General features: G+C 40.5%; 1 protein-coding gene across 2 annotated transcripts in view; it reads left to right on the forward strand.

Annotated features, from left to right (window-relative positions):
* The window catches only part of PRKG1 (protein kinase cGMP-dependent 1), a 1,213,342-nt gene that overhangs the window by 800,482 nt on the left and 386,074 nt on the right, over positions 1 to 26,786 (forward strand). The window lies entirely within an intron of this gene.

Here is a 26,786-nt window from a genome sequence, read left to right on the forward strand (position 1 = left end):
TCCTTTATTTATTGTAATCATTTGAAATACACAAAAATATTCTAGGTTCACTGTACTTAAAAGTCCTCCAGACTAAATGCTTTTTATTGATAAAGCTACTTCTTTTAGATCAGAATATTAAAGACCCAGTCAGTCAGTCAGCCAGCAGAGCCTTTCCACAGAGCTGTGCTGTCCCACACCTAGCTCTGACTCTTGAAGGAATGGAATTGGCTAAATCCCAACAAGTGGGGAGGCCAGTTCACGATCTTCCCATAAATATAGAAGTAGAACAGCCTCTCCCCTTCTGCCCTCCCCAACCTTCCCATATTCCCTATCATGCACATACAACACGAGTGAAAATACTTACCACTGAGTAATCGTCAGTACAGAGAGGGCCAAAGCATCCCCAGTGGCAGGAAAACTGATTATAGGTACAGTCTGACTGACACTCTTAATTGCTTCTTTGAAAATTGAGCTTTAAGTGAAGGTATAGAGTCCCATAGGTAATAATATAAAATATATTGTGCTCCCAAGATCAAAAAAGTACAAATTATACAATATATAAAAAGTGATAAAAAAGTTAAATATAATTACATGATCAAATTATGTACCAATAAAAAACACCACAGACTTGAAAGTATTTAATTATCTGTCTCCCATGCTTATCTTAGTTTCCCACTACCCAGGCCCACGAACTTAGTTTCTCTCATGCCACTGTGCCTCATTTTCCTCACTTGTAACCCACCTCTTGCTCATGGCCTTCCCCTTTTCCATCCAGGAGAACACTGTTTTCCTTATCTTCAAGTTCCTTCTGAAATTTGTGTATCCTCCAAGAGGCCTTCCTTTATTAATCACTCATCTCTTTGCTCTATTTTCCCCACAAATGCCCCTTCATTCAGCACTTCCATATCACCTAAACACCTACAACACCCCCTGTATATGCATTTATATACATATCTGCACAATCTATTTCATCCCCCAACCTGTTATTATAGTCTACATCTTGCCCACAAGACTGTAAGGTCCTGAGGGCAGGGATCAGGTTTACGAACATTCATGTACTCCCCCAAGCACTAAAGACAGTAAGTGCTCTTCACACAAAAGATGCTCAATAAAAGTGATTGATGACTGATTGATGTGTACATATGGAACTATGCCATCTTCAACTATTTATTCTCCACTGGTTTCTTTCCCACTGCTTTCAAAGATACCCATGTCTTCCCTTTCCTAAAAAGCCCTTCACTGAACCCACGATTCCCTCCAGGTAGTGTCCCATCTCCTTCCTGCCATTCCTTTCCAAACGCCTCCAGTGAGTTGTCTACACCTTCTGTCTCAAGTTACTCTCCTCCAATTCCCTCTTTTGACTCCCTCCAACCTGGCTTCCATCCCCTTCATTCCACAGAAACTGCCCTCTCAAAGGACATGTCACTCCCCTCCTCAAAAATCTCCAGTGGTTGCCTATCAGACTCCATACCAAGCAAAAACTCCTCACTATTGGATTCAAAGCTCTCCATCACCTTTCCCCTTCTTACCTCACCTCCCTTCTCTCCTTCTATATCCCAGCCCACACACTCCACTCCTCTGGTATTAACCTTTTCACTCTGCCTCGTTCTCACATATCCCACCATCGACCCCTGGTCCACTTCCTACCTCTGGCCTGGATTGCCCTCCCTCCTCAAATCTGCCCAACTAATACAATTCCCCTCTTAAAAGCCTTACTGAAAGCTCACCTCCTCTAGGAGGCCTTCCCAGACTAATCCCCCTACTTCCTTTGCTCTCCTTCCCTTCCCATCACCCCAACTCACTCCCTTTGCCCCACAGCACTTGTGTATATATACATATTTATAATTATAATTCTATTTATTTTTATTAATGATGTGTATATATCTGTAATTCTGTTTATAATGATACTACTGATGCCTGTTTACTTGTTTTGATGTCTGTCTCCCCCCTTCTAGACTGTGAGCCCATTGTGGACAGGGATTCCCTCTATTTCTTACTGAATTGTACTTTCCCAAGCATTTAGTACAGTGCTCTGCACACAGTAAGTGATAAATAAATGCGATTGAATAAGTGAATGAATGAAAGGTCACAAATGATCTCCTTCTTGCTAAATTCAATGGCCTCTACTCCATCCTCCTTGACCTCTCAGCTGCCTTCTGTATTATTAACCACCCCCTTCTCCTGGAAACATTATCCAACCTTGGCTTCCCTGACACTCTCTTTCATTCATTCATTCATTCATTCATTCATTCATTCATTCATTCATTCATTCACTCATTCATTCACTCATTCATTCAATCGTATTTATTGAGCACTTACTGTGTGCATAGCACTGCACTAAACGCTTGGGAAGTACAAGTTGGCAACATATAGAGACGGTCCCTACCCAACAGTGGGCTCACAGTCTAGAAGAGGGAGACAGAGAACAAAACAAAACATATTAACAAAATAAAATAAATAGAATAAATATGTACACGTAAAATAAATAGAGTAATAAATACATACACACATATATACATATATACAGGTTCTCCAGGTTCTCCTATCTCTGACCACTCATTCTCAGTCTCTTTTACAGGCTCCTCCTCTGCCTCCCATACTTTAACTGTGGGAGTCCCTCAAGGTTCAGTTCTGGGACTCCTCCTATTTGCCATCTACACCCATGGAGAACTCATTCATTTCCCTGGCTTCAACTACCACCTCTATGCAGATGATTCCCAAATCTACAACTCCAGCCCAGATCACTTTCCCTTCCTACAGTCTCATATTTCCCCCTGCCTTTAAGACATCTCTACTTGGATGTCCCCCCAGCACCTCAAACGTTGCTCGTCCAAAAGAGAACTTCTTATCTTCCCACCTAAACCCTGTTTTCCCTGTGATTTTCCCATCACTGTTGACAGCACCATTATCCTTTCTGCCTCTCAAGCCCACAGCTGTTGCGAGGCTCCTGTTCATACCAACCAGGACCTTCCTGGACTGTTGGAGCCTCAGTGACACATAGTAAAGTCAAACCACACCACTGATCACCAAGGTTACTGTGGAAAGTTTTTCATTTAGTTTTACCAGCATGCAGGGGAGTGACACATATACACACTCACTCACTCCACTCCACCAAGGGTCCAATAATAATAATTTTGGTATTTGTTAAGTGCTTGCTATGTGCAAAGCACGGTTCTAAGCGATGGGGAGGATACAAAGTGATCAGGTTGTCCCATGTGGGGCTCACAATCTTAATCCCCATTTTACAGATGAGGTAACTGAGGCACAGAGAAGCTAAGTGATTGGCCCAAAGTCACACAGCTGACAAGCGGCAGAGCCAGGATTTCAACGCATGACCTCTCTCTGACTCCTAAACCCGTGCTCTTTCTACTGAGCCACGCTGCAATACCAGGCTGCTGGTCAAGGGAAGCTTTTCTGCCAATGCTTTCTGCTTCCAAGTGCTATTGCCTTTTACTGCTTCTGAGCACTGCTCTCCTGCTGCTTCTGCGGCTCCAGCATGCCTCAGCATGCCCCTATGCTGCTTCTCTGCATGCACTTTGTGTGTCTCCTTGTGATTCAAACTGCCTTTAATCTGCCTTAGGCATCACAACTGGGGCTCTACATGGCAATCATTGATTGGCCCAGGCCCATCCGGGCCTGGAATGCCCTCCCTCTGCCCCTCCGCCAAGCTAGTTCTCTTCCTCCCTTCAAGGCCCTGCTGAGAGCTCACCTCCTCCAGGAGGCCTTCCCACACTGAGCCCCTTCCTTTCTCTCCCCCTCGTCCCCCTCTCCATCCCCACCATCTTACCTCCCTCCCTTCCCCACAGCACCTGTATATATGTATATATGTTTGTACATATTTTTTTACTCTATTTATTTATTTATTTATTTTATTTGTACATATCTATTCTATTTATTTTATTTTGTTAGTATGTTTGGTTTTGTTCTCTGTCTCCCCCTTTTAGACTGTGAGCCCACTGTTGGGTAGGGACTGTCTCTATATGTTGCCAAATTGTACTTCCCAAGCGCTTAGTACAGTGCTCTGCACATAGTAAGTGCTCAATAAATACGATTGATGATGATGATGATGGTAGAGCAGGGAGAGAAGGCCATGCCTCCCTCCATGGTCCATCTCTACAGGCCAGCCATCACCATTCTCAGGTAGAGCTCATCAATGCCTTCACAAGTCTCTTCCTTCTTGTTGTTCTCAGGATCAATCAATCAATCAATTGTAATTATTGAGCACTTACTGTTTGCAGAGTACTGTACTAAGCGCTTGGGAAGTACAAGTTGGCAACATATAGAGACAGTCCCTACCCAACAGTGGGCTCACAGTCTAGAAGACAAATGATCACTCATAAGGCAGCTTGTTGTGGGCTCACCACAATAGCCTTGGCCTTATCCTTGACTTCTTTCTCTTATTCAAACCACATATTCAATCTGTCATTCAATCCTGTCCAATCAACCCTCACAACATCGCTAAAATATGCCCTTTCCTCTTCATCCATACTGCTACCACTTTAATCCAAGTACTTATCCTACTCTTTCCTGATTACTTTAACTGCCTCCTCATTGATCTCCCTGCCTCCTGTGTCTCCCCACTCTAGTCCATACTTTGCTCTGCTTCCCAGATCATTTTCCTACAAAAACGTTCAGTCCATGTTTCCCCACTCCTGAAGAGCCTCCAGTAATCACCCATCCATCTAGCTTCCAACAGAAATTCCTTTCCATCATCTTTAAATCATTCTATCTCCTTGCCCCCACCTACCTTCCCTCGCTGCTCTCCTTTCACAAAACAGCCTGCACATTTCACTCTTCTAATGCCAATCTGCTCATTTTACCTAGATCTCATCTATCTTGCAACTGACCTCTCACCCACGTCTTTCCCCTGGCTTGAAACATCCTCCCTCTTCATACCCAACAAACAATTACACACTCCACCTTTTAAGCCTTGTTGAAGACACATCTTCTTCAAGAGGCTTCCCCAACTAAGCTCTCAATTCCACTTTTCCCACTCCTTTCTTTGTCACCCTGATTTGCTCCCTTTATTTACAGCTCTTACATACATATCCATGATTTATTTATTCGTATTAATGTCTGTCTCTCCCTCTAAACTGCGAACTCCTTGTGGGCAGGGAGTATTTCTACCAACTCTGTGATACTGTACTCTCCCAAGCGCTTAGTGCAGTGCTCAGCCCACAATAAGTGCTCAATAAATATGATTGATTGATTATCTTTCATATCCTATTCAGCAAAAAGACACCTTGTGCTAACATTCTAGGAGGCAGAGATAATTGCAGGGTCACAGAAGTTCCCTGAGAAGGCTAGAGGTACAGTAGAACTGTCAGCAGTGGATGTTCAGTAGTTTTCAGTCAACAAATCACATTTATTGAGCACTTACTCACTAACTGCCTGGTAGAGTAAAATATAACAGAATTGGTAGAGACATACCCTATCCACAAGGATCTTTCTCAAATGAATGAAAAAACATGAATGAGCTGATAGTTTAGAAGCAACAGGGACTTCTTAAAAAAAGGGATGTGATTTTTAAGAGACAAGTAAGCATTAGGAATATGCTAATGATTATTTAGTGAATGTGAAAAACACTGGAGTCCTGGTTGGATAAATGGCTGAAAATGCTAAATACTGAAGAGGTAGATTACACTGAACAAAGAATCAAAATTCAGACCTTATAATAAAGAGATCTTCTGAAGGCCAGATTATTCTTAAATCACTGTAATACAAGCAGCACTGAAATATTACTGAACATTGAGGCACTTCTGTGGCCACAGTCTGGTTTAGTATGTCGCACCCTGGAATACAGATTAGAGCTGTATGATGTTCTGTTGGAATGACATTCCCCAACAGTATGGAAGGATTCAGGTTACAGGCTCTTGGATGTAAACCAAGTGGAATGTTGGCAAACACCATATAATGACAGTCAAGTGAGAAGCTACAAATGACTGCTTTAAAGAAATTGTGGCCAATTTCTCCACTAAAGGAAGTTAAAATCATGAATCATAGAATGAAGTTAAAAACATCAAACTTAAGAAGGTTCTGTGTATGTCCAGAACTGTGGGTTTCCAAGATGGTAAGAGTAGACAGGTAACCCCTTCAAGTGCAACTGAGTTACTGTTTCTCCATCTACAGAAAGAGACTAAAGTAAAAAGGTGGTGATGTTTTGGTGAAATTTAGCTTCTCTCTGTTAAGGAAGGCTTTCCATGACCCAAGCCCATCTACTGTATTCACCCAAACATGCTGTAAAAATTGGACAAACTACGTTTTTTTTTTTTAAATGGTATTTGTTAAGTGGTATATGACAGGCACTGTACTAATTTATCCAACAAGGCTCAGTCCACTAATCACTAGAGGGCTATCTCCTTCAATCAATCATCAGAATGTCACTGCTACTGATCTTCTACCCCGGAAGTGTACAGTAACTTTTGTTCTTCGCTCAGTAGAAGCCTTGGCCTTTTCTTTGGCTCTTCAGAAAGTGGAAATAAAAATTAACCATATTTAAGCCAAAGAAAGGAGAGTGCATTGGTCACTAACCTTTTCACTGTACCTCGATCTCATCTACGCCCCTGCTGACCCCTCGCCCATGTCCTGCCTCTGGCCTGGAATGCCCTCCCTCCCCAAATCCTACAGACAGTTACTCTCCCTGGGTTTCAAAGCCTTACTGAAGGCACATCTCCTTCCAAGAGGCCTTTCCTAAGTCCCCCTTTCCTCTTCTCCCACTCCCTTCTTCTCTACCCTGACTTGCTCCCTTTTTTATCCCCCCTCCCAACCCCAAATCACTTATGAACATATATTTAATTTATTTATACTAATGTCTGTCTCCCCTCTAGACTGTAAGCTCTGTGGGCAGGGAATGTGTCCATCTACTGTTATATTTTACTCTCCCAGGTGATGATGATAATGGCATTTATTAAGCGCTTACTATGTGCAAAGCACTGTTCTAAGCACTAGGGAGGTTACAAGGTGATCAGGTTGTCCCACGTGGAGCTCACAGTCTTAATCCCCATTTTACAGATGAGGGAACTGAGGCACAGAGAAGTTAAGTGACTTGCCCAAAGTCATACAGCTGACAATTGGCAGAGCTGGGATTTGAACCCATGACCTCTGACTCCAAAGCCCATGCTCTTTCCACTGAGCCACGCTGCTTCTCTACTAAGCACTCTTCCCAGGTGCTTAGTACAGTGATCTGCACACAATAAGTGCTCAATAAATATGATTGAATGAAGCAGCATGGTTTAGTGGAAAGAGCACGGCCTTGGGAGTCAGAAGTAGTGGGTTCTAATCCCGGCTCTGCCATTTATCAGCTGTGTGACTTTGGGCAAGTAATTTAACTTCTCTGTGCCTCAGTTTTCTCATCTGTAAAGTGAATATTTAGACTGTGAGCCCCACATGGGACAGCCTTATTACCTTGTATCTACCCCAGCGTTTAGAATAGTGCTTGGCATGTAGTAAGCACTGCACAAATACCATTATTAAATTAAATTAATGAATGAATCAATCAATCAATCGTATTTATTGAGCGCTTACTATGTGCAGAGCACTGTACTAAGCGCTTGGGAAGTACAAATTGGCATCACATAGAGACAGTCCCTACCCAACAGTGGGCTCACAGTCTAAAAGGGGGAGACAGAGAACAGAACCAAACATACCAACAAAATAAAATAAGTAGGATAGAAATGTACAAGTAAAATAAATAAATAAATAAATAAATAAATAGAGTAATAAATATGTACAACCATATATCCATATATACAGGTGCTGTGGGGAAGGGAAGGAGGTAAGACGGGGGGATGGAGAGGGGGACGAGGGGGAGAGGAAAGAAGGGGCTCAGTCTGGGAAGGCCTCCTGGAGGAGGTGAGCTCTCAGCAGGGCCTTGAAGGGAGGAAGAGAGCTAGCTTGGCGGATGGGCAGAGGGAGGGCATTCCAGGCCCGGGGGATGACGTGGGCCGGGGGTCGATGGCGGGACAGGCGAGAGCGAGGTACAGTAAGGAGATTAGTGGTGGAGGAGCGGAGGGTGTGGGCTGGGCAGTAGAAGGAGAGAAGGGAGGTGAGGTAGGAGGGGGCGAGGTGATGGACAGCCTTGAAGCCCAGGGTGAGGAGTTTCTGCTTGATGCGCAGATTGATCGGTAGCCATTGGAGGTTTTTGAGGAGGGGAGTAATATGTCCAGAGCGTTTCTGGACAAAGATAATCCGGGCAGCAGCATGAAGTATGGATTGAAGTGGAGAGAGACACGAGGATGGGAGATCAGAGAGAAGGCTAGTGCAGTAGTCCAGACGGGATAGGATGAGAGCTTGAATGAGCAGGGTAGCGGTTTGGATGGAGAGGAAAGGGTGGATCTTGGCAATGTTGCGGAGCTGAGACCGGCAGAATGAATGAATATCTATAGGTACAGGAAACAGATAGCTAACTTTTACAGAAGACTTTTATATAAAACTATCTTAGTCTTCCTATGGGTAAATCCTTCATGGTATATTTTAAATTTTTTGTCTTTTGAAGTGTGGCAGGGCCCTTGCCACTTAAGTTAATGTGTCAGCATTCACAGTTAAAATGATTAAGCTTGTTTCCGTTATTTGGTGAAAACAATCAATGTATTTCTGAGAGCAATAATGCTTTCAATTGAGCAGTGTTCTGAGTTTTAAAATAAGTCATTTTGTCTTGGACTCTGCAGAGGTGTTGTTATTAATGACCTATATGCCTTGTTGCTGCAAGAAGCAGCAAGAGATCATTATCCTGTGACAGTGTTCTATTTCGTTTGACATTATCTCTTAATTGTTTAATATTGTTTTGAGAAAAATGAAGAATTTTGCTTCACTTTTCTCCAAATGAAGAATTTCTTGAAAACAGTTGTAAGGCATAAGTAATCAGCTCATTATGAGCACAGAATGTGTCTGACATATTGTACTCTTCCAATCACTTAGTACAGTGCTCTGCATGCTGTAGGTTCTCAAAAATTCCGTTGATGGATTGATTGATTTCCCACTACAGCTAGCTGGCTTGAAACTGGGTCTGAAATTAGTTTGCATATTCCAAATTAAAATTATTACAAATCAGTTACACAATCCCTGAGCCTAGTGAATCCCCTTCTCGCTGAACACTTGCATTGTTCAAACTCTACCAGATTGAAAGTCCCACTCCCTAAATATACTAACTATGCTTAGAGTAGTGGTATCTGTCCTTCAGGGTCACCAACATACAGGGTAAGAGCAAGATGTAGATGGAATTTGGAAGTAAATTTGCCCATTTCCACCCTGAAGAAAATAGTGCTCTTATTTTGGAATTTGTATAAAACTATCTGAGTCTACTTATGGGTAAATCCTTCAGGGTATATTTTCTTTTTTCTGTCTTTTGAAGTGTGACAGGGCCCTCACAACTAAAATTACTGTGTCAGCATCCACAGTTAAAATGGTTAGGCCCATTTCAGTTATTTGGTGAAACAATCAAAGTATTTCTGAGAGCAATAATGCTTTAAATTGACCAGTGTTACAGGAATGGCGTTGCTGAGTATGAATGGCAGTGAACTGTGTTGGGCAAAAAGCTGCACTGGCTTAGGTGTATGGATCTGGAGAAACTGTCCCTGCACCATCAAAAGATACTGCATGTCCTAGTGGAAAGAGCACAGGAATGGGAGTCCTTGAGAGTAAGGAATATGTCCACCAACTTTGTTATATTGTACTTTTCCAAGTGTTGAATACAGTGGTCTGCACACAGTAAGTACTCAGTAAACACCACTGATTGATTGATTGATTTATGTCAGGAGACATAAATTCTAATCTTGCCCCACTACTTGCCTGCTATATATCCTTGGACAAGTTGTTTAACTTCATTGTTCCTCATTTTCCTCCTCTATAAAATGGTGATTAAATATCTGCTCCTCCTCTCCATTAGACTGTGAGCCCTAAGTAAGCCCTAAGTAATCAATCAATCAATCAATCAATCAATCAAGTAAAACAAGAACTGTTGAAAATGATCCTCGACCCTAGCACTTAGCAAATATCATAGTTATCACTATTCTATATTCCATTATATCAGGATTGCAGATGACTTTTAAACCTTTAAATATGTTACTTATTTCATGTGGGATGATAAATGCGAATTTAATAGGTTAATCTGACTGAATGTCCCACCGTTCTTCTTGGAAAAAAACTGTTACATACCTAATAAAGCAAATTTAGAGAAGTTTAAATATTTGAAATACCATTTTAAGAAGCTGCATTGTGAGCCCTGTGTTTCTCTAGCTTCTAAAGCTACAAAAACATTTTTTACAGTATGGCTCTTTTTCAGTTTTGTATCTTTGATCTAAAAGATTTCTTCACAGTTCGCACTTTCTCGTGCCCATCAGTTGATTTTGAGACAATATCATCTTTTAGGTCTGGACAAGGGTATTCATCCATATCAGGAAAGAAAACAAAAAGTATTTCTTGGAAATAAAAATGCAGAAGGCATAACAGTACAAAAATATTCACTCTCCTGGATTTTGAGATAAAACCAAAGTAACCAGCTATCTTCCATCAACACAGGCCACATTTCAATAGGATCAAACTTTTGTTTGGAAAGAGAGCATAAAATGGCTATTCCAGATCTGCCTGGATGTGCTCTACTCCTATGTTTTAGCTACTCTGCAGAGGTTGTCCCATATAGAAAAAGGATAGAAGCCTAATTGGTGTATTTTCTTTGTCCTGTCTTTGAGTCCCATGTCATGCCCAGAACTGCTGCCCCTGATTTAGTCGGGGAAATTTTTTCTTGCCTGTTTTCTTCCTTTTCTTTTCATTCCATTCTCCTGTCATGGTAGCTCCAGGCTCACAGCAGGTGAGCCAAAGAGGACAAAATGTGACCCAGTTAGAGGGAGGAACTCTGAAAGTGCCCCAGGGCTGGAGAAGTGGGGACTGTGAAAATGACCTTTGTGGAACCAAATTAAGGCATAGAAAACAGCCAAAGAGAAAAGCAACTAGTTATTCACCTCCTCCAGGAGGCCTTCCCAGACTGAGCCCCTTCCTTCCTCTCCCCCTCGTCCCCCTCTCCATCCCCCCATCTTACCTCCCTCCCTTCCCCACAGCACCTGTATATATGTATATATGTTTGTACATATTTTTTTACTCTATTTACTTATTTAATTTATTTGTACATATCTATTCTATTTATTTTATTTTGTTAGTATGTTTGGTTTTGTTCTCTGTCTCCCCCTTTTAGACTGTGAGCCCACTCTTGGGTAGGGACTGTCTCTATATGTTGCCAATTTGTACTTCCCAAGCACTTAGTACAGTGCTCTGCACATAGTAAGCGCTCAATAAATACGATTGATGATGATGATGATGATGATGATGATGATTCGATATCAATAGCAAGCACACTCAATTCGCTCACAGCGTATTTTCACTACATGTTTGGAGTAGAGCCCTCTTTTAGAATTTGGAAACTTTCTTCTGAAAGCACACGTCTAGATAGGAAGTGACATAGTGTGGGAAAAAATGGCTGTGTGTATACATGTGGAGCTTGCCAATTCACAAGTGCACATTTTCCTTAGGAACATAGCCCTTGCATTATAGGGAAAGCTGAATGCACAACTGATGTTTCAGAGTAGGGAAGAGTTATATTTTGAATGAGGTTTGAGCAGAACAACTGTGTGGTAATGTTTCCTGTTCTGGTTGGAGGTGGCATTGGACAATCAAAGACAGATCCAACCATACACTCTTACAGGTTAGGAAATAAACTAATCTGTCTGTGATCCTAACCTTCTACGTTGAATTGCATCACAATTAACAGTATCAATTTTCAATCAAAGACAAATCCAACCATACACTCTTACAGGTTAGGAAATAAACTAATCTGTCTGTGATCCTAACCTTCTATGTTGAATTGCATCACAATTAACAGTATCAAATTTCTCTCCTTGCTTCCTAATAATATATCATTATGTTCTGTGAACAGCAGGTACTCATCATTGCAATTATCATCAGTATTACTGAACTCCTCTTTCAAGCAGAGCCGGCAATAAAAACAGAAGCCACTCTCCCTGCCCACAAGAAGCTTGAAATTTAATTGGATATATTTCAGTTATTAAGAATCCCCCCAGAAACGACTCTGTCATTTCAAAGATGAATGTTGCTTCTCGGAGTGTAGGAAAAAAAAGATGGGAAATCATATTAATAATCATAATAATAATAGTATCTGTTAAATGCTTACTATGTGCCAAGCACTGTTCAAAGTTCAGGGGGTACAGATAAGATTATCAGTTCGGACACATGCGACTCACATTCCAGGCAAGGGGGGGTGGATTTAATCCCCATTTTGCAGATGAGAAAACTGAGGTACAGAGAAGTTAAGTGATTTGCCCAAGGTCACACAGCCCACAAGTGGTGCAACTGGGTTTTGAAGCAGGACCTTGACTTCCCAGGCCTGTGTGCTCTTGCCACGAGGCCATGCTTCATCAATTGCATATTGGGTAGGGAACGTCTTTATATGTCGCCAATTTGTACTTCCCAAGTGCTTAGTACAGTGCTCTGCACACAATAAGTGCTCAATAAATACGATTGAATGAATGAATATATAGATATAAAAATATGTATCTATATTTATCATAATATATGTATTCAAATAATGTTAGAAGGACACTACAGATGAATGGAAATTCAGTAGATGGACTTGTTGGTGGTTCTGGTAGCACTATTTATACCTGTTAGGCCATTATAGTAGGCATTTCACTAGTGTCTATGCTTCCAGCCACTTCCTACTTGCAGTATATCCTGAACAAATAATAATAATGATAATAGTAATAACTATGGTACTTGTGAAGTGCTTACTATGTGCCAAGCACTATTCTAAGCACTGGAGTAGATATAAGCTAATCAGGTTGTCCCATGTGAGGCTCATAGTCTTAATCCCCACTTTACAGATGAGGTAACTGAGGCACAGAAAAGTTAAGTGACTTGCCCAAGGTCACACAGCAGACAAGTGGCGGAGCCGGAGTTAGAACCTACATCCTCTGACTCCCAAGCTCGTGCTCTTTCCACTAAGCCATGCTGCTCCAATAAACACAAATAAGCACATATAAGCACAAATAAGCACAGATTTTCCACATGAACTGTTTCAGTCATGTTAACATTGATGTCAGTGTTGATCAGAGAAAGGGCTCTCTGAACCATGCGGTGGTAATAAATGTCCTCCTAAAACCTCTGATCATGGGCTTCTAGGGTCTCGCCAACAAGTGCTTACCTAATTGCTCTTTCTCGCTCCAGTTTAAGTGAGCAGAAACAGGTTTCTGTATTTCTAAATACTCTTGAATGTCTCTGAGAAGGGCTCAGTTCTCTACTCCCTGGTATTTCTGTTCCTTGACTCTAGCTCCAATGCCCTTCTGTGTTAGGATCCCTACACTTTCATCCCTCTTTTTCACTATCTTTGACTAGAGCTGTTTTGTGTGGCAACGTAGTAAAACATCACAATGTGGCTTGTGCTAATGCCTGACTGAGTTTGAAATCCAGAACAATGTACTGTACAAGACAATCGGAAGAGAGGAAACATGATTTAAAAGGACAAGAAAGAAGCCCAAACCACCAGGACACAGGACCAATTAGATCCTAACTATCCAACAGTTACATTTGTGTACATAGCTAACCTTAACCCTACAGTCTGACACCTCTTTTTGCCAAGCAGCCTCAGCAATTCTCCATCACAGTCTTCCACTCATATACTCCCAGAGGTATGGGGTGTCCCACGTGCCTGCATTCTTATTCATTCATTCATTCAATCATATTTATTGAGCGCTTACTGTGTGCAGAGCACTGTACTAAGTGCTTGGGAAGTACAAGTTGGCAACATATAGAGACGGTCCCTACCCAACAACGGGCTCACAGTCTAGAAGGGGGAGACAGACAACAAAACAAAACGTGTAGACAGGTGTCAAAACCATCGGAATAAGTAGAATTATAGCTATATGCACATCATTAATAAAATAATTATAGTAATAAATATGTACAAGTAAAATAAATAGAGTAATAGGTATGTGCAAGTATATACAAGTGCTGTGGAGAGGGGAAGGAGGTAGGGGAGGAGGAGAGGAAAGAGGGGGCTCAGTCTGGGAAGGCCTCCTGGAGGAGGTGAGCTCTCAGTAGGGCTTTGAAGGGAGGAAGAGAGCTAGCTTGGCGGATGTGTGGAGGGAGGGCATTCCAGGCCAGGGGACAAATGTAGGCCGGGGGTCGATGGCGGGACAGGCAAGAACGAGGCTCAGTGAGAATGTTAGCAACAGAGGAGCGGAGGATGCAGGCTGGGCTGTAGAAAGAGAGAAGGGAGGTGAGGTAGGAGGAGGCGAAGTGATATTATTCATACTGTATTTCTTCCAGCACATTCTATTTTCCCATTACACCTGCTAACACAAGAAGCTTTTAATTTCTTCAGAACTCAGTGACTAGCAGGACTGCCTCGACCACTCAGGCCTTTGCACTCTTCTTGAGCTTGGTGGACTGATTGTGATCTTGGTCCCCATTACCTCTGAAAAGAGTTGGAGGTGGGGCCTGTGCTGGAGAAAAATTAACTCAAACTCGGCAAGCAGACATCTGGAAAAATAGCTTAAAAATAGCTTAAAAATCAAGGACCTGCTATTCACTTCAAAGCTTTGCTCTGACCGTTGGTCCCTGACTCAGCCATCATATTTCCCCTATAACCACCCTCCTCTTTAAGTCATTTATGTACGTACCCCTTAAGAACTTGATATTCATCCCTCCCACAGCCCTTACTATATATTCATTCATTCATTCATTCATTCAATCGTATTTATTGAGCACTTACTGTATGCAGAGCACTGTACTAAGTGCTTGGGAAGTACAAGTTGGCAACATATAGAGATGGTCCCTACCCAACAGCGGGCTCACAGTCTAGAATGGGGAGACAGATAACAAAACAAAACATGTAGACAGGTGTTGACAGTCCTTCTGAGTCCCAGGCCATAGGTACCTAGGAATCGTTTCAAATATACAACATTGTGTGCACACATAGCCCTATCCCTTTAGTCTCCAAAAAGTAGCTTTTAAGGGCAATGCCGGGTGCTTTGGATCTTTAGTCTTCATGAAGGCGGCGAGCTGGGAGGTCAATCAATCAATCAATCATATTTATTGAGCGCTTACTATGTGCAGAGCACTGTACTAAGGATCCCAAGGCTGCGGACCTGGGGCTGCCTGGGGGGCTCACCAAGGCGATGTTGGAGATGGTGCTGGCGGGATGGGGGGCAGGGGAGACGGGGGGTGTCACTTGCAGCATGACAGCATGGCTGGAACTCGGGCCTGGCAGTCAGAAGGACTGGCTTCTAGTCCCCCCTCTGCCCCTTGTGTGCTGTGTGACCTGGGCAAGTCACTTCACTTCTCTGAGCCTCACTGACCTCATATGGAAGGTGGATATTGAGACCCCCACAGGGAACAGGGGACAGGGACTTTGTCCAACCTGATTTCCTTCTATCCACCCAAGCGCTTAACACAATGTCAGGCACATAGTAAGCGCTTAACAAATACCACAGTTATGATTATTAGAGAATGGGCCTAGGAGCCAGAACATCGTGGTTTCTAATCCCAGCTCTGCCCCCTTGTCTGCTGTGTGACCTTGGGCAAGTCACTTCAGTTTCCTCTTTTGTAAAATGGGGACTGAGACTTTGATCCCCAGAGGGGACAGGGACCGCATCCAACTCGTGTCCAACTTATGCTATTGACGCCTATCTACTTGTTTTGTTTGTTGTCTGTCTTCCTTTTGTAGACTGTGAGCCCACTGTTAAGTAGGGATTGTCTCTATCTGTTGCCGAACTGTACTTTCCAAGTGCTTAGTACAGTGCTCTGCACACAGTCAGCGGTCAATAAATATGATTGAGTGAATGAATGAAAAGTCGTACTCATCTGTAAAGTCTCTTGATTTGGGTTAGGAAAGGCCTCAGATTTTCAGCTTATGCAGTAGTGTGTTAGCTCATATTAGACAACTAAATTCCGACCACCAAGCCTTGAGCTTCAGAAATAAAAACTATCCAGTTGGACTGGGCTTAGACTTAAACCATGTCCCCAAAATAAATTTTTAAAATGATCATTTTACTTTATCTTGGGCTAGAAAAAGCAGCAGGCATGGCAACAGAGGTGGGAAAGGAACAGGATTTATTATCATCCATAATGTGGCTGTGCTTGCTGCAATGTTGCTGGAAGGTGGTGTTCTATACCCAAGTTGCTACTAACTGCTAGTGGTGATTTAAAAGAGTCATTTAAAAGTCCTACAGCCTGCTGTTAACTAATTTACAAAAAACAAAACAAAAAAGTCTTTCAGGCCCACGTTTTCTGATGCCTAGCCAGGAAATTTTGGACTTGGGAGAGGTAATGTCAAGCAGTGTTTCTAGAGAAAGGGTTACACTATGCAGTTGTCTAGATAAAGGGACGGATACTGACATTTCAGTGAATTAAGGATGAGAAAGCACCAGACAGCCTTTATGTGATTAAATAGAACAGTTCAATTGTCTTCTTTGTGACTTATAGTTGTTGGAAGATGCATTGAACACATGTGGGAAATGAACGTTCTCTGATGGGATTTTGAAAACTAAAATCTGAAGCTATAAAAACTCTTGGTTGAAGAGAAAGAAAATGAATGGGAAAATAAATAAGATCCTTGTGGGGAAGGATCCTATCTTCTAACTCTATTGCATTGTACTTTCCCAAGTGCTTGCTACTGTGCTTTGCACTCAGTAAGCACTCAAAAATACTATTGATCGATTTATTGATTAGGACAAGGATTTAACATTTCTACTGGAGGCCTAATTTAGTTTCAAATCAACTAATAGTAAATCTCCACTTTTCCCTCTTACGGCTTGTTGATTGATTATTAAATTTCATTTAATTTTGATATTCATCCACGAGTTAATTCCTTTTGCACTTTGGTTAATTTGGTAGACACAAACATAAAATTATCATTCAAAATCTTTTTAAAATATCTCCTGATTTTACAATACATGCTGAATTTGTCTTTAAGTTTTGTTGAGGGCTTGCTCGGAAGATAATTAGTTTCAACTTGAGTTTTGAGATGAAAATACCAAGGCCAAAGGACTTCAGATTACTTGCTTCTTTGAGAGTCATCCCATCCTCACTCCAACAGCATTTGTGTGTGTACCAACTCTGTTATATTTATAGACTGTAATCTTATTATGGCCAGGGAACATGTCTGCTAATTCTGTTGTACCGCTCTATCCCAATTGCTTAGAACAGAGCTCTGCACATAGTAAGTGCTAAATATGATTGATTATGATTGATATCCATGTGGAATTTATTTTAATATCTGTCTTCTCTTCTAGTCTGTAAACTCCTTGTAAGAAGGGATCAGGTTTACCAACTTTATTGTATTGTACTCTCCCAAGCACTTGGTGTAGTTTTTGACACAAAATCAGTGCTCAGTAATTAATCTTGTCTGATTGATTAATTAAAATCTTGTATTTACTGACTCCCTAAAACTTGTCAAGTGCTCAAACACGGTGTTCAGCAATTTTAATGCTTTAAGTGGTATTTTTAAATTTATTAAAGGGTTCCAACCAGAAATGGATAGAGTCAACAGTTCAGTGGAGAAATGCAGTTTAAAACACCAAGGCTAAGTGAGAGGCACTACTAATGTTTGTTGACCTGAAATTAGACAGAGGTATTTTTTATTCAAAAAAATTTTTGGAATGATGGATAACAATTACAGCTTATTCACCTCTCACACTAGATGTTGGAGCAGAATTTTGATGTAGTTTAAAACATTTGAATTACAGGCCTTGTGCGGAACTGGAAGGCAGAAACATTAGTGATAAAAAGAATTAGAAGTGGTAGGAATGCTATTGGTCCTTAGGGGATGAGAAAGTAAGCAGAGTTAGATATTTGTTTTAATAAAGAAGGAAAAGAATCATTTATTAAGCATGCAGTAGATAGACAATGAAAATATCCCAAAATGAGACCCACTGGAAAAGAAACACTACAAATTAAAAAGAAACTTTTTGTATTGTCGATGATGATTTTCCTTGACCTGATAAACATGGGAAGAGAGCAATGAAAGCCCACTCTATTTATGAGCCAAATTGTACTAATTCAGAATACTGAATGACTGCACATTTTGAATGGGATTTGGCATTTTTTACCAGTGCAGTGAAGGCATAATTTACATTTATTGCCAAATAGATGATTTGGCCATTGTATAAGTCCCATGAAAATGAAGAGCTTGAGAAAGAAGTAGCATGGAATATGCTAATACTTTTTCACAGTTGGATAGCTAGTCACAGAGTGCTTTTTTGTCATAATTGCTACTTTGCTAACTTGTATTTCCAAGTCTGCATTTATAGTGCTTATCCAGCAAGAAGCAGAATCTGAATAAGCATATTTGTTATGCTTTAACAATCACAGTTTTTTTTTTCCTTTTAATTCAATTTCATACTGTGTTTTGAACAGGGGCATCAATGGTCCTCAATCAATCAATTAATCAATAGTTTTTATTGAGAACTTCTATGGTGCAGAGTAGCTGGAACCAACTAAGCAGTTGGAAGAGTACAATACAACTGAGTTGGTAGACACATTTCCTGCTCACAACAAATTTACAATCTAGAAGATGAGCTATAGTCTATTTAAGTTATCTCAATTAAATTGAATAGAGTGGAGAAAAGAAAAGGCTAAAAGAGTTAATTACATTGTGTCAATCATAGATGAATCAGAATTTTTAAAAAAGATATAGAAAACTATAATCAACATAATTATAAATGAATAACATTAGTTAAGGGTGAGGTTTTCAGTAGGGATAGAGCAGGTGAAAGGATAAATGGCAAATATAATTTACCACCTTGAAAGGCAGTTGTCTGAAAAAAAAGAAAACAATAATAATAATTTCGGTAACAGTTAAGCATGTACCATGTAACTAACACTGTACTAACAAATGACTAGGGTAGAAATGCAAACAGTTTACCACCTTGAAAGCCAGTTGTCTGAAAAAAAGAAAATAATAATAATAATTTGGGTATTTGTTTAGCATGTACCATGTACCTATCACTGTACTAACAAATGAAAAATGATAATAATAATAATGTTGGTATTTGTTAAGCGCTTAGTATATGCCAAGCACTGTTCTAAGCACTGGGGTAGTTACAAGGTAATCTGGTTGTCTCACATGGGGCTCACAGTCTTCATCCCCATTTTACAGATGAGGGAACTGAGGCCCAGAGAAGTTAAGTAACTTGCCCGAGGTCACACAGCTGACAAGTGGTGGAGCCGGGATTTGAACCCACGACCTCTGACTCCAAAGCCCGTGCTCTTTCCACAGAGCCACGCTGCTTCCCATGGAGTAGGGGAAATACAATACAAGTCCCTACCAAGACTAGGGTAGAAATACAAGGTCATCAGATCAGAAACAGCCCCTGTCCCCCAGTTCACAGTCTAAGTGAATCCCCATTTCACAGATAAGAAAACTGAGAACTAGAGAAGCTAAGTGACTAAGGTCACATAGCAGGCCAGAGTCAGAGTCAAAATTAGAACCCTGGTCATCTGAATGCCAGGCCCAAACTCTTTCCACTGGGCCATGCTGCTTCTGTCACTTATTCAAATCATAGACTTTAGTGACATAAATAAATATACGTATACAACACATGTATAAGTGTGGATAATTTTAAAATCAATCAATCAGTGATTTTTATTGAGCATTTACAGGGTGACAAGCACTATTCTAGGGGCCTGGCAGAGTACAACACACAGCATTGTTGGTAGATACATTATCTGCCCACAAGTAGCTCAAAATCCAGAGGGGCATTGCCATAATAATAATAATAATAATAATAATAATAATAATAATAATAATGGTATTCATTAAGTTCTTACTATGTGCAAAGCACTGTTCTAAGCACTGGGGGGATACAAGGTGATCAGGTTGTCCCACATGGGACTCACAGTCTTAATCCCCATTTTACAGATGAGGGAACTGAGGCCCAGAGAAATGAAGTGACTTACCCAAAGTCACACAGCTGACAATTGGCAAGGCTAGGATTTGAACCCATGACCTCTGGCTCCAAAGCCCTTGCGCTTTCCACTGTGCCACTTGTAATGGAAATGATGGAAGTGCTTATTGGAGAGAGTGGATTCCATCTAGCAATCAGTTAATCAATCAGTGGTTTTTATTGAGTGCTTATTGTATGCAGAGCACTGAACTAGAATAATGATCAAGAGATATTGACTAAACAAAAGATCAGATTAACCAGTTAATCAATCAATGGTATTTATTGGGCATTTACTGTGCACAGAGTACTATCCTCAGTATTTGGGAAAGTACAATATGAGGCGGGAGTATAGAGATTCCTCTTTCTAACCTTGCCTCCGATCCTAACCTTTTTTCTTTTCTCTTTATCAGCAATCACTCCAGCTGAATACTTATTTTAAACATTTTTTAAAAAGTGGCCAGAGGCTTGTTATGTCCCAGAATAGCCAAGAATTTTCCCACATCATGCAATGCATTACATCTGGTAAATTGCATAATTCAGAAAAAAACCCAGATGAAATTCATACCCGGTTGCATATTCATTGCCCTAGATGGCTTTGCCTACATTCTTAATGGGTATGACTTTGAGGCAGACATCAAGATGAGCATAGAGTAACACCTCCTTAAATCTGTATTCTACTCTACAATTTGTTTTGGGCTGCATGAGTCAACCTTGCTGCTGCTGTTTACTCCATGTGAAACAGGGTGCAAATAAAGAATAATAAATTCAATATTTAACCTGAAATCACTGTGTTGAAGCTAAATCCAGTAAATCCGGTATGACTAGTTATCTTCAAAAGAAGCCTCACAGTGTAACTGAGACTATAGTTTTGATCCATCTTTGATCAAGCGGAGTGCTCTGCTTTCTCTGGGGACTTGGTTTATTTATTTCTTACTGTAGCTAGGACTGATACTACAAAGCATAGCTGATCATCTCTTTCTGATTCTGGTCTGATTAGGAAGGAGTGCTTTGCACACAGTTAGCACTCAATAAATGCGATTGAAGGAATGCTATAAGAAACTGGGGGAACCTAGAAGTCAGAAAAGAAATGCTTGAGCCCCATTCTGTTGCACTGGAAATTTGCCTGGGATATCTGGGACTGAGATCTGTGACTTAAATCCACAAATTCTACTCCCTAAAAATGAATGCATAAATATGTGTTTGCAGTTTGCACAGATGCTCAGAGATGTGTGCACTTTAAACATTAAGATCCTACCTGGAGTAATCCTTTAATAATTCCTCACACCTGTCAAAATATTTTTAAACCACCTGGGTAGATTAAACAAAAGGCTTTAGATTTCCCACCTCTTATCTCAGCATCCTTAATCTTTCAACATAAATTTTCTGGCTTTTTCCTTATTGCAGAGAGACAAAAAGAATATCACTCATCTTGAAGGATTTCACCTAAATAAGTTCCATAGAGCAAAATGTGCCAACCTGTCAAGAAAACTTCTTCCAAACCCTAACCCTGACAATATCCAGCCTGTGAACTCTGGTCATAAGACCTCACCACTGGGTAGCTTCAGCAGAGCTAATCATTCAATCTGTCAGTCAACTGTATTTATTCATTCAATCGCATTTATTGAGCACTTATTGTGTGCAGAGCACTGTATTAAGCACTTGCACTGTAAGCCCCTTCTCACAGGGAGCTTGCAATCTAAAAAACACATCAACAGCAGCACTGCACAGTTCCCCTGAAGATAGCCATGAAAGCGGGAAAAAAATCTGTGCTTGCAAACACGTGCACATTCTAATCATCATCATCAATCGTATTTATTGAGCGCTTACTGTGTACAGAGCACTGTACTAAGCGCTTGGGAAGTACAAGTTGGCAACATATAGAGACAGTCCTACCCAACAGTGGGCTCACATTCTAATCATGTATTAATAATAACTGTGTCACTGTACTAAGCTCTGAGGTAGATATAGTGCAATCAGATCAGACACAGTCCCTGTCCCTCACGGGATTCACAATATAAAGCGGAGAAGTTAAGTGACCTGCTCAAAATCACACAGCATTCAAGTGGTTGAATGGGAAATAAAACCAAAGTGTTCTGAATACGAGTCCTGTAAAATGCATATTTTTGTTTCTGTTTGTAGGTGGATACTGTCCAGGCTTCAGCAGAATTGTTCAGATTTAAAAAGCAAAATGCCTCTAGACTGTAAGCTCCTTATGGGCAGGAAGTATGTCTACCAACTTGGTTATATTGTACTCTCCCAGAGGCTTAATGCAGTGCTCTGCACATGGTAACTACTCAATAAATGCAGTTGAGTGATTGATTTAAGTACTTTTCTGACCACTTTCAGTATAAACTATTAATAGAAATTCAAGTGGTGTTAGAATGTCATTGATAATTGCAATAGCACAAACTATCCTAGAACGTGGGTGATTTACTGAATCAGACCATTTACAAGTTTGTTGTTTGTTTTTTTATCTCAAAATGAAACCAATCAATCAATCAATCATATTTATTGAGCGCTTACTGTGTGCAGAGCACTGTACTAAGCGCTTGGGAAGTACAAGTTGGCAACATATAGAGATGGTCCCTACCCAACAGTGGGCTCACAGTCTAGAAGGGAACCAGAGAACCAGAATGTTAGAAATGATAAATCTTAATACATGATTATGATAAAAATAATATTCTTTTTTCAACAACAATGTGCTTCAGAGAAAACAATAAAAGCAGCATCACACATTTAAAATGATGGAAGGAAACTCTTATAATAAAATATTGTCTTAGGATCAATTTTTATTGCTTTGAAAATAAACATGTCTGTTTCAACTCAACATTTATTTTCTGTAAAAGCCTTGGCATTGTTCCAGTAGTTGTTTATCAGCAGGAGGCTGTTATCTTGTGATTATACTCTCTTCCATGGATTAGCAAACTATAAATCAATTAAGTAATTCAGATGATAATAGCCTTGGGGGCCAATGGAATTAAGGGATATGGATGGAAGTGTGAATTTCATTTACTGACAGATAGTCATATTTTGTACCAGTGGCATCAGTGAATTATTAAAGTCCCTTATCATTATCATGTATTAATGTTTATAATTTCTAACATTCCTGGTTCTCTGGTTTCATTTTGAGATTAAAAAAACCAAAAAACTTATAAATGGTATGATTTAGTAAATCACCCATGTTATAGGATAGTTTGTGCTACTGCAAGTATCAATGGCATTCTGTTGCTACTTGAATTGATATTAATAGTTTATATTGAGAATAGCCAGAAAAGTACTTAAATCAATCAATCAACTACTAGAGTTGCAATATGAGAACCAGTGTATTCATTCCCAGCTTGGTATTCATTTACCTTATTACTTAAGCTCCTACTATGTGCCAAGAACTGTACTAAGCACTGGAAAAGATACAATACTATCAAATCAGATATAGATCCTGTCCTACATGAGGTTGCAATCAAATTGGAGGGAGAGGAGGCATTTAATTCCCATTTTACAGAAGAGGAAATTGAGGCATAGATGTCCAAGGTCACACAGGAGGCAAGTGACAATTATTGATCAGTCATATTTATTGAGCACTCATTGTTCATTCATTCATTCAATCGTATTTATCGAGTGCTTACTGTATGCAGAGCACTGTACTAAGCGCTTGAAAAGTTCAATTCAGCAACATATAGAGGCAGTCCTTAGCCAACAACGGGCTCACAGTCTAGAGGGGGAGTTGGACAGCAAAACAGAACAAGTAAACAGGTGTCAATACCAACAAAATAAATAGAATTATAGATATATACACATCATTTAGTAAAATAGAGTAATCAATATGTACAAATATACACAAGTGCTGTGGGGAGGGGGAGGGGGGAGGGCAGAGGGAGGGAGTTGGGCTGATGGGGAGGGAAGAATGAGGAGAGGATAAGGGGGGGGCTCAGTCTGGGAAGGCTTCCTGGAGGAGGTGAGCTCTCATTAGGGTTTTGAAGGGAGGAAGAGAGCTAGTTTGGTGGTTGTGTGGAGAGAGCGCATTCCAGGCCAGAGGTAGGACGTGGGCCAGGGGTTGATGGCGGGACAGGTGAGAGAATGAGGTACAGTGAGGAGGTTAGCAGTAGAGGTGCAGGGTGTTAAGGCTGAGCTGTAGAAGGAGAGAAGGGAGGTGAGGTAGGAGGGGGAAAGGTGATAAAGAGCTTTGAAGACAATAGTAAAGAGTGCCGTGTGTGCAGAACACTGTCCTAAAATGCAATCCCAAGTCCTCTGATTCCCAAGCCCATGCTCTTTCCACTGGGCCACGCTGCTCCTGTTTGTGTGCCATTTTCAAATATTTAGATATTGCTCTAAAGGAAAGCTTGATTAAACCAATGTTTTCCATGTCACAGCATTGATTTCACTTAATTCATACTTGAATACTTAACCTTGAAGTGATAAGTAATAATAACTATTATAACTATAACTATTGCTTCAAAATTTTCTACTCTACAGCTTTCTCCATTGAAAGAGTTAGCCTATCTACTATTATGAGTTCATCTATATCTATTTAGAGTATGTGCTTCCCCTGCTAGGGAGCAGGTATTATTGGGTCTTTTTTTTTTTACACACTGTGAAATGGGAGTTCAGAGAAGCCACATACCTTGCTCAAATTCACACAGCTAGAAAATGGGCAAGCTCTGCCTAAACCCTCCCAGAACCTCATAACTTCCAAATCATTTCCATCGGGAAAGGACTAGTAGAGAGGAAAACATGAATTAGTCCAAGTCTGAACTATCTATTTGGGTGCTTAAGCAGATGTATTTGAGTGGAATCAAACACGCACTGGAAAGAAAAATACAAGATTTTTGGACTTGTTCCAAAGAAACACATTGTCAGATAGGAGCCAGATGTGCAAGATTCTGAAACTATCTTTAGGTCCAAATTTTTTGCTTCTGTCCCATCTTAAGGAAAAGGGTAAATGTACCATCTGCTTCTTCCTTTTACTACTCTTTATCTTTCCAGATATAAAACATGTCTTGCCGGAAATAATTTTGGTATCTGAACTTCCCTTTATTTGATTTTATCTGAAATAATGCTCAGAAATATAACCACAATTTATCCAATAAAATACATTCTGGAACCTAATAGCCATGTGGAACCTAAAATCTCGGTCTGTAATCACCAGTGCAGAGCCAAAATTTTCAATATTGAAGTCTGAATTTGATTATTTCATTTGCTGTAAATCACTGTCCTTGAAATGTTCGGAGAAGCACTCACTAGCTAATTCAGATGCATATTCGCATTCTGTTTATCTCCAAACAGCAACAGAAATTACTTAAATAAACTGCTGACACATATTTGTCTCCAGGCTAAAATAGCATTGGTAGATTCCTGCCTGAGAGATTCATTCATTTAATACTCTTGAGCGTTCAGGCTTTTGTAAATCCTTTTTGCTTCCATTTTAAGGGACAGGCAAGAAAAAAACAACCCACCACAGATTCATTCATTCATTCATTCATATTTATTGAGCACTTACTGTGTGCAGAGCACTGTACTAAACGCTTGGGAAGCTCAAGTCGGATTGAACCGGATTGAACCAGTCCATTAAAAATAAAATTCCATATGAAAAAAATCAAATGTAAGTATTCACTGCTACCTACAGATTAAAGGCCTGTTAACAGTAAAGTGAAATCAATCAATCAATTGCATTTACTGAGTGCTTATTTTGTGCAAATACTGTACTAAGTTTTTGGAAGAGTACAATATGTACTTCCCAAGTGCTTAGTATAGTGCTCTGCACGCAGTAAGCGCTCAATAAATACAATTGAATGAATGAATGAATTTGGTAGTCAAATTCCCTGCCCGTCAGGAGTTTACAATCCAGAGGGTATAAATTACACCTTGCTTCTTAGTCTCTACTTTATAGCCTCTTCTTGACCAATTATTTTGAAGGTCAGAATAGCAGTGTGGCTCAGTAGAAAGAGTACGGGCTTGGGAGTCAGAGGTTATGGGTTCTAATCCCGACTCTGCCACTTGTCAGCTGTGTGACTTTGGGCAAGTGACTTAACTTCTCTATGCCTCAGTTACCTCACCTGTAAGCAGTGCTTTGCACATAGCAAGCGCTTAACAAATACCATCATTATTATTATCATTATTAAAATGGGGAATTAAGACTGGGAGCCCCATGTAGGACAACCTGATGATCTTGTATCCCCCAGTGCTTACAACAGTGCTTGGCACATAGTAAGCACTTAACAAATACCATCATTTTTATCATTATCATTAGTATTCAATAGAAATCTGTAAAACTAATAAAGGTACCTGTTGATGTTTAAGATACTTTTGTAGACCAACAGTTAATGATGATATTGATAATAGTGATGGTTATAATTATCAAGCACTAACTATGATAATAATAATAATAATAATAATGGCATTTTTTAAAGGAGAAGGAGAGAGAAGCATTTGGGAGAAGCAGCGTGGCTCCGTAGGAAAGAGCCCGGGCTTTGGAGTCAGAGGTCATGGGTTCAAATCCTGGCCCCGCCAATTGGCAGCTGTGTGACTTTGGGCAAGTCACTTCACTTCTCTGGGCCTCAGTGACCTCACCTGTAAAATGGGGATGAAGACTGTGAGCCCCCCGTGGGACAACTTGATCACCTTGTGTCCCCCCCAGCGCTTAGAACAGTGTTCTGCACATAGTAAGCGCTTAACAAATGCCATCATTATTATTAAGCACTTACTATGTGCAAAACACTGTTTTAAACCCTGGGGAGGTTACAAGGTGATCAGGTTGTCCCACAGGGGGGCTCACAGTCTTCATCCCCATTTTACAGATGAGGTAAGAGGCACAGAGAAGTTAAGTGACTTGCCCAAAGTCACACAGCTGACAGTTGGCGG

This window comes from Tachyglossus aculeatus, chromosome 3 (assembly GCF_015852505.1).
Source record: "Tachyglossus aculeatus isolate mTacAcu1 chromosome 3, mTacAcu1.pri, whole genome shotgun sequence".
NCBI lineage: Eukaryota > Metazoa > Chordata > Mammalia > Monotremata > Tachyglossidae > Tachyglossus > Tachyglossus aculeatus.